The sequence below is a fragment of the Rhagoletis pomonella genome, unplaced genomic scaffold, assembly GCF_013731165.1.
Source record: "Rhagoletis pomonella isolate Grant_MI unplaced genomic scaffold, Rhpom_1.0 Rhpom_scaffold_00007, whole genome shotgun sequence".
Classification (NCBI taxonomy): Eukaryota; Metazoa; Arthropoda; class Insecta; order Diptera; family Tephritidae; genus Rhagoletis; species Rhagoletis pomonella.
In genome coordinates, this window is record NW_023458561.1 from 34,705,717 (window position 1) to 34,714,655 (window position 8,939).

At 38.5% G+C, this 8,939-nt stretch overlaps 2 protein-coding genes across 2 annotated transcripts in view; both read left to right on the forward strand.

Annotated features, from left to right (window-relative positions):
* Positions 1-8,939, forward strand: part of LOC118742685 (G protein alpha o subunit) — a gene marked incomplete in the record, with an annotated part of 381,368 nt that overhangs the window by 194,016 nt on the left and 178,413 nt on the right.
* The window catches only part of LOC118742677, a gene marked incomplete in the record, with an annotated part of 60,129 nt that continues 53,865 nt past the window's right edge, over positions 2,676-8,939 (forward strand). The window contains 2 exon segments of the mRNA XM_036474926.1: positions 2,676-3,262; positions 3,419-3,515.

Consider the following 8,939-nt stretch of genomic DNA (forward strand, 5'->3'; position numbering starts at 1 on the left):
CTGCTAGGCCGATCCGTCAAGCTCCTCGGAGTGTTGCACTAGACAAACGTGAAGCTATCAGCCACATAATAAAAGCAATGAGCGGAAGAGGTATCATTAAACCATCAGCGAGTCCATGGAGTTAGCCGGTAGTACTTGTGAAGAGCACGGATGGCTAAATGCGGTTTTGCGTAAACTACCGGAAACTAAATGATCGATAATACTCTGGACTCGTTGACTAGCACGAAATGGTTCTCAACACTTGATCTGAAGAGGGCAAGTGGAGGTAAGTGAAGAAGATAGACTTTAGCGTTGGAGATGGTCTGTGACAATTCACGGCAAATCACTTTGGATTATGCAATGCTCTTGGCTCTTTCGAAAGACTTATGGACCATGTGCCTAAGAGACTGCATTGGAAAACATGTTTGTTGTATTTAGACATCTTCATATTAGGTTTTTACCTACCTTGAGAAATACCAGAAGAAAAAGTTTTCCAGAGGATAACTGGCGCTGGTCTCAAACTAAAGCCAAAAAAATGCTCACTAAAGAGATTATAATTCCGGACGTTCTCATGGAATTCCTCAATGCACCCAGTGGAAGGCACCTGGGAATCTCGAAGATTCTGGAGGAGATCAAGGAGATGTTTTACTGGGTTGTCGTCAATGTGTCACTGTGTGGATTGCTAACTGCCGTGAGTATATTGCAGCTACGGACCGAAAACCAGAAGTGATGGCCAGGTGAGGCAGTATACGAGTGAATTCCAATGGATGTAGCCGGCCCATTTTCAATGAGCAGATTAGGACACTCACCGGCAAAAAAGGACTGTCTGTTCTGCCTTCTCGGAATGAGATAGATAAGCAAAAGATGTGTGTTTGGTGATGAACAAGGACAAAACGAAGTGTTTCCTCTCGTCAGAAAAACAATCAAGACATAAGCGTGATGGCTCACAAAACTGTTGACGGTCACAGGTTTAAAAAAGTAGACCACTTCGTTTACTAAGGAACCAGCATTAATACCAATAGTGTCAACCTTAAAAGTGAAGTCCTCTCTTGTCGTAGAAAAATCACTTTCTATAAGTCACTCTCGTCAAATGAGGTGTTTTCGAAAGAAAGGTTCGGCGGCAGAATTACGGGCCTTTGCGCGTTGGCAATGGCGAATACCGCAGTCGATAGAACGATGAGCTGTATGAGCCTTACAACGATATGGACATAGTGCGGTGAATTGAAATACAGCGAGTACGCTAGCTCTAAAAGTATTCAACTCGAAATCGTTGGTGGGAGCAGAGGAAGAGGGAGGCCCCCACTGCGATGGAAAGACCAAGTGGAGAAGGGCTTGGCTTTACAATGAACAAGGTTACATGTCTATGATCGTCTCAATCGCTATCAGTTTCTCGTGGACTCGGGTTCAGTTTTGCCACACCACGTAACTTCGTCAAGATGACAATGAAAACAAAGGCACTTCAACTTTATGCTTATGGCAACGAGACGGTTTAACTAGATTTGGGACTGCGGCGACCATCTAGTTGGATGACGGGCGACACACATTCAGTTTTAATCGGAGCTGATTTTGTGCTCTAATACAATTTAGTTACTTGAATCAACAGTTGCTACTCATCGACAAAATCACAGCTCCAACTACAGGTGGTACATTACTAAAACGCCAACGCACGAAAAATCTCATATCTGAACAATCAGTTGTATGGGAGCTATGTATATGTTATAGTGACAAATGATTAGTACATTCTAAAAATATACACACTTACCAAATTTCAGTTGGACGTTTCGAAAACTGGGAGGCTAGATTGCATACAAACCGATGGACATGGCTTAATCGGCTCAGCTCGACGTTTTAATCATTAAGTATATATTTTCATTGGTCTATCTCCTCTTATTCTGGAACTTATAAACATCGGACCAAAGTTGTAATACCATTTCATGCTCATGAAATGTTTAATAATAATAGATTAGCGCTTGCACAATACTTCGGAGTTTGACCGAGCTTCTCCTCCGACTTGTGGCGTGCGCCTTGATGTTGTCTCACAAAGTCGAATATTAAACCTTTATAAAAAAAAGGTTCGGTTGTCGGTTCTGATTAAAATTTTGTAAAAAATTTCGTTTCGATTAATGCTTCAGTTCATTAGTAGAAAAAGCTTTTGATCAGCTCTGAAAGTATTCTAGTATTGGAAACTCGTAAGTGGAAGAAGAAGACTTCCTGTGCGATGGATGGACCAGATGGAGGACTTGACATTTTTAATTGGCATCGTTGGTTCGACGGTTATAAATAGCGCTAGCACTAGAATAAAAAGAATACAAAATTTTTTCTTTAAAAAAAAAAAATACAGAAACACACACGTACGTACGTACGTAAAAGGTTTATAACTTAGCCCTAGTTGAAATGAAATAACACAAAACTGCATTTTTACATAAAAAATAAATTTTGATCAAAAGCGTTTAAGTAAAACCGCGCTTGAGAACTAAGAGACCGGCATTTTCACTTCAGTATGTATCTATGTACATATATTGTGATACTCTTTGACTGAGGCCTCTTCCGAAATGACTCTCTGAAAAAGCTACAAAAATCGTCTTCTTCAATAATAGCTATGTATATAAAAACATTATAACAAGCGAGTTCTCTTCGTGAAAAAATGGGCCGCCCTGCAGATTATTAAAGCTTCATTCATTTGGCGAACAGCGCACCATTAATGGAATCAGTCCATGTAGAGACGTTGTTGCGAGCGGGCACGATATTCACATTAAATTATCGTTATACGCACCATACATATAAAACGAATTAAAACACAAACAAAAAAACAAATCGTATACATTCTAACAAGCTGCAGATAATTGAAATGAAAAATGAAATTAAAAAAATGCTGAATTCAATAAAAATTCGCAACTAAAATCATTCACACTTTAGTAAACAGTTAAAAAAAAATTATTTGTGGACTTGTGTAGATTATATTTGGTTTAGGATAAAGTAATCGATTATGAAGTAATCATAAAAGTACACATTTACCTACTCGTATGCTGCATTAAGTTGAATACCGTTGTAGTGTAATTAAAACTTTATTAAAGATCATGAATAATTGGTGCCAATTGAGTGTTTTGTTCGTCTTAAGCTGGTGATCGGAGATCTTTGTGCAGTAGCCGTGCTCAATTCCATTCAGCTTCTCCAGCGTTGGCCGGTCGACCTCTTCGTTTTCTTGTGTCGCCTGCCATTGTGTATTTTGATAAGACAGATCGCATTGTTATTAATAAAGCACTATATATTTTTGCATGTATTTGTATGTATATTCATAAGCGTCTGTTTGTATATGTACATATATATTCTATATACTGCTTATAGACATACATACATACATAATTTGTACATACATACTATTTATTTATAAACCACATGGTTAATTAAAAAATAAAAAAAAAATAAATTTTATTGAAAGTGGCAAGAAAGTGAAATTAATGCATGGAATGTTTGCAGCAATTAAAATTAAATGCCTGTTGGTGTTATGAATTGAACGAATCCTTTCAAGGTTGGACCTTAATTGCCGGTGAGTCTCAAATGTTGATAAAAAAAAAATTATAATTGAAGTTATCGGAGAAACTGTGAATGAACTTGTCCTAAAATTGTTATATAGTTAGTACATGCTACATATTTGTGGACTTTTGAAAAAAAAACCTATGTGCTTTAGAGTAAATTATAAGGAACTTCCTTTTACAAATTTTAAGTATTTATTTAATTTTCATTAAGATATCATTTTGAACTACTCCTATTAATAACTAAACATAAAAATATCATTCAAGAACTCAATAAATTACTGTTTTGAAGAGAAAATAACCTCACACGAGAGAAGTTGTTTTTCCAAAAGTCCACAGATATGAGACCTTGAGCGCCAAAGAAACTTAACTGACAGTTCCAAAAAAGTTGAGGTAAAGCTTAAAATGCATTACTAGAATCAAAACGGTAATAGCCCGAGGCACGCGAGGTTTCTTTTACTATAATATGTAGCATTTGTAAAAGACCGCATTTTTTTATCATAGACCCTCTTTTCTTATATTTATTACTAAAACATTTTTCTCCCGTCTGCTCAATGAGAGCATATAACTAGAACGACCTTTTGAGGTTGAAGGCAACATGCGTTTTGCCCTCCTGCCCTTCGATGCTTCCCAGTCATAGCTGAGCAAAGTATTCACCCAGATTCTAATGGTGGCTTAGATGGCCGAAGCTGGGAGGGCTATAACTGGTTGCAGGCCAACGAATACCTGATCTGAGCTCTCTCTGGCCAAATGGTCAGATGCCTCATTACCAGGTACTCCCGAATGAACTGGCATCCAAAGTAAAGCAACTAACATAATTTAGTCGTGACTAGGGTTGCAAATTTTGTAAAGTAACATCTATACATCGAAGAAATCAACATCGATGCTAAAATGCATTGGAATTGGAATCGATGGTTTCCCGAGTTTTACAATTATGTGTGGGGTCCTAGTGAAATTAAAGAAATTTAATCTTTTTCAATCCCAACCAATGCAGTCTCCTGTAATGCAATTATAGATATGCATATAGATATAGATGCATTTGCTACTATTTAATTAACCTTTCTATACCCTTACTATAATTACTTATACATACATACATATCTGTGTTCGTATGGAAAAATAGCTTATGTTGAAAGGCTGGATTTAGTATAAATCGGCATATGATTGCGAGTGACTCACTGACGCTGAAGCGCTGAACAATTTTTGGCAAATAAACATGCAAGACTATTTCTTTCCGATACTAGCAAGTCAATATTTTGATTAACAGCCTTATTCTGTATCACGAACGATAGGCAAGACGAACGATTCGTCTGCGGACGACAACATCTCTGATTGTGATTTTATTACTCTATCAGTCGCCTTCGTCTTGCTATTCATATATTACGCTGAAATGGTCCCGGTTGTGTTAAAACCTGAAAGAATGATGCCGTCGGAATAATTTATGAAGCATTCCTCTGCAGACGAATCGTTCGTGTTGCCTATCGTTCGTGATACAGAATAAGGCTGTAAGTCTTATCAAAAAATTCCTTGTCGTTTAAAGCATAAAGGCAATGCCGCATTATACTAAAGCCAGCCTTTCGACATAAGCTACTTTTCCATACTAACACAGATATGTACGTAGAATTAAAATTCTTACTATCGCTAGGTCTATGGGTCCCAAATTTATAAGAGGTAAGTTCAATCAAAAGTAAATTTGATGCACACTAAATTCGACATATAAAACATCGTTGAAACTGGCATCGATGTATCGCCAATTATGCGGTATTAGAAAATCGTAAACACCGACGGCAAACATCGAATTTTGAACCGATATTATCGATGTTTCGATGCATCGCTAGTCGCGACTTGCCGCACCAGTTTGGAAGTAGTTAAAGAGCTATCCAATGCCTTAAGTGCAGCTTGCCTGTCACTACAGTTACATAAACTCCTTCCCCTTGATGATTGCAAATATCTTAACCTGGAAGACCGAAGCATATTCCCAATGGAAATGTGAAGTTTATGCACATTATCGTCGCTAAAAGGTCACCCAGAACCAGTTTTGCAGCCATCAGTAAAGATTCGATAGTGAGGGAGTGCGGGCTCAGTGCTCAATAAAGGCAATGGTGGCGTACGACCCTGTGGCTTTGAAAAGACACAAGTGCACAGATCTCTGTCGCAAACAATCTCCGACTAGCCAAGTTCAGCGTTATACCAAGATCAATTTCTTTTTAGTCTGCAGGTGCCCCTTAGGTCTTCCTACGTATGAAGACACAAAGTGACGGTAAGTGCAGAAGTGCATCAAGAGCAGCACCGGGTGTTGTAGAGAAAGGCTCCCGTACAGCAAACGGCGATTGTTTTTTTTAACAATCTGACGCATAGCTGATTATGGGTCTGATCATAAAGGTATAAATATAAAGGATTCCCTTTCGTGACATACCTCAATGCCGACAATTCTTTGGAGGGCATTGAGATTTCCACGATAGTTTTGCATCCAGAATTATTCATGGATACTTTATTTCCCGAGAAGTCGGAATTGTGACTGTTTTAAGCACCTTCTTCCTTCCTGAATTTTTGTGACCGGCTGCGCCAGCATTGAGCGAATTCAATTTACGAGTACAGAATCTACTCAATGCCGTAGAGCAGTATGGCACATGCTATCGAAGGTGTCATTGTCAAAAGTACCCTCAACGAGATTTTGCAAAGCCCTCCCCAAGATTTCCCGCCGGATTGTCATACTAATGCAGACTGAGGATGTGGCCTGCAACTTCTGAAGCGTTGGATACTTTCATGGCCGAGCTTTCCTTGGTGTGGCACGAAACGCAGCACAGCTACTAGCATTTAGCAAAACTAAAGCTGCCCGCCACACTTCTTGAGGATGTGCTGTGCGATTGTTGTGCCTTTATCACAGCCTAACTATCGATATAGATACTCACTAAATTGGCTCGAAGTTCATCCCAAAGTGAAGATTCCGGATCATGTAGTAAACCCGTCCGGCTAAAGTTGACGCTATTCTACTACGTCTCAGTAGGTCCTACGCACAAACTGTCTTATAGCCTTCAGCCTGGCAGCAGCTTTGGACGCTATATCCTTGGTCGATAGCCCTGCCGACAACAGATGCAACAAGGTGTAAAATGATGGCGTTGATGTAGTCCTAAACGCTCCTGTTGTGCCGATTGATTGATAGAAATGTTGTGTTCTCCACTGATGTCCACCAAAGCAATACTCCATGGAACAGTATCACTTTAACTATCGTTGTCAAGTTCCAGTGAGAAAGAGAAGGCGTTTAGTTCCAGGTGCAGCGCAGTATCTTCCTGCATGCATAGAATGCCACTGAGGCCTTCTTCGCCTTCGCCTCCACATTGAAGCGCCACGACAGCTTGCTATCGAGTATTATTCGGTGGTACTTGGTGCTATGCTTCAGCTGGAGGATGACACCATTGTGCATGCTTCCACACCATATATTTACTCGTACGGGTATGAGGAGAGGTCTAATAGTGTGGTTGTTGTATGACGAGAAAGGTTTTACTTTTGTGTGTTGAATTGACTGTATATCGGATAAGACAGTGGGGCCGTCAATATGTTAGGTTTTTCCTTACCAATTTGCAATTCTAGTTAGCCCTGGGGAAGTATTTTCCATTTTGATTTAGATACCAACTAGCTTTTTGTATTCTTCAGCATCATTTTTTCCCAAAAATTCTATTTGCAAGTAATTCATATTATTTCATAAGAGCAACCTCCATAGTTAAACAGATAGAGTTGCGAACAAGAGTTTAGTAGGTTACGAGTTCGATTCCAAAAAAAGCGAAGGAGAAAAATGTTTTTGTTGTCGAAGAAAATCCTTGAATATATCTTATTAGTTTTGTTCAAATTTAAAGGCAGTTTTTTCACCTTATCCAGTATTAACCAAATAAGTAACAACAGGTACAGTTAAATAGTTTCTAACTCTGTTTAGCAAAGTCACAATCAAAGGTTGACGTTTTTAACGAAATTTTGACGTTTTTCATTGGCTGTGGATGTTGAAGAGGACATGTTGCTTCGACCGTTGCCTCGTGTGTAGCATTGTTATAGAAATTCGTGTTTTTCGCAATCGTCGCCCGAAAATCAAAATATCAACCGTAGAGGCAAGCAACGTGTGTATTGAACAAGAAAAGCGGGTTGTCTCAACACACTGCTTCGACGGGTAGCCGTGTGTTGTCAGCATTAGGACATTTGTTTGATATAAAATTTGACGTTTCTTTGCCGAACCCAAACTAAGTATTAGAAAGAAATCGAGAGGTAATTTTTTACTAGATCCTTAGCTAGCGTTTCAGTTTCTTTCGGGATTTCCAAATTGTGTGCTTGCCAAAAAGTTTGACACACGTTAAATGAAATTTCATGAAGCAAATGTGAATTGAATTTAAAATCTAGGCAGTCAAAAGGAGGTTTATGAGCCTTTTAGCAAGAAAAATCTATCAAAAATAACCGGGAATTAAATAACCCAGGTAAAGGCCAAGTCTACTACATATTGTTTTTTTATAGATTAGTAGTAATGGCTTTGAAAATATTCTACCAGTCTAAAAAAAGCAAGTCTAATAAAGCAGTTGAACAGAAACCGAAGAAATGTCCAAAGTTGGGATAATTATAAGGGTTTTATTTCATATTTGTGGCCGTGTGCATCTCAAATTCGTCGAAGGCGGCCGATATTATGTAAGGAAATTGGTCGATTCTTTAAGGCATGCCATAATTTTAAGGCATATAGGAGCTAAATTATAACCTGCAATGCCTTGTACCCGATATAATCCAAGCTAGTCAAACGACTCTAAGAGATAAATAAATAGTTTAGAAAAAGGTATTTCACTTTAAACAAGACGTGGTAAAACTTACTGTAGCCCAGAACTGAGTACATCCGACTGGGATGAACGTGCGAACCTAGTGCTCAAACCGCCTCCCGACGAAATACTTGACAGTTGGAGGTTTAGTTCGGGTTAAAGTTCCACACTGGCGGGTATAGGCTTTCGATGCCACTCTTCGTAAAAAAACTGCGTACAAATATAAAAATTTACACATGCACATAACTATAATGAATCTGTGAATCTGCTTTCACTCATTTCGCTGGCTAATCAAGTGATTAAAGTGATATGTATGTACCAGGTTTTCGTTAAATTTGGCAGTTTCCACAGTCGCCACAGCGCCACCCAGATAAACACACGTAATTCAAATAATATCTGCTATTGTACAAATATATACAATAAGTAATAAGTATGCGAATTTGTTTATTTCCTTTAGTTTTGTGTTTAATTGCATCTTTCTGAGTTTTTTTTTGCAGTCTTTTCAGCTTTTCACGCTCTAATCTCAAATGATCTGTTCAATTTGCTTGAACTTAACGTAACGCATATATACATACATATGTATTTACCTGTTTACATATTTACAGTGTCCGGCCAAATGGTTAGAAACAGCAGATGTTTA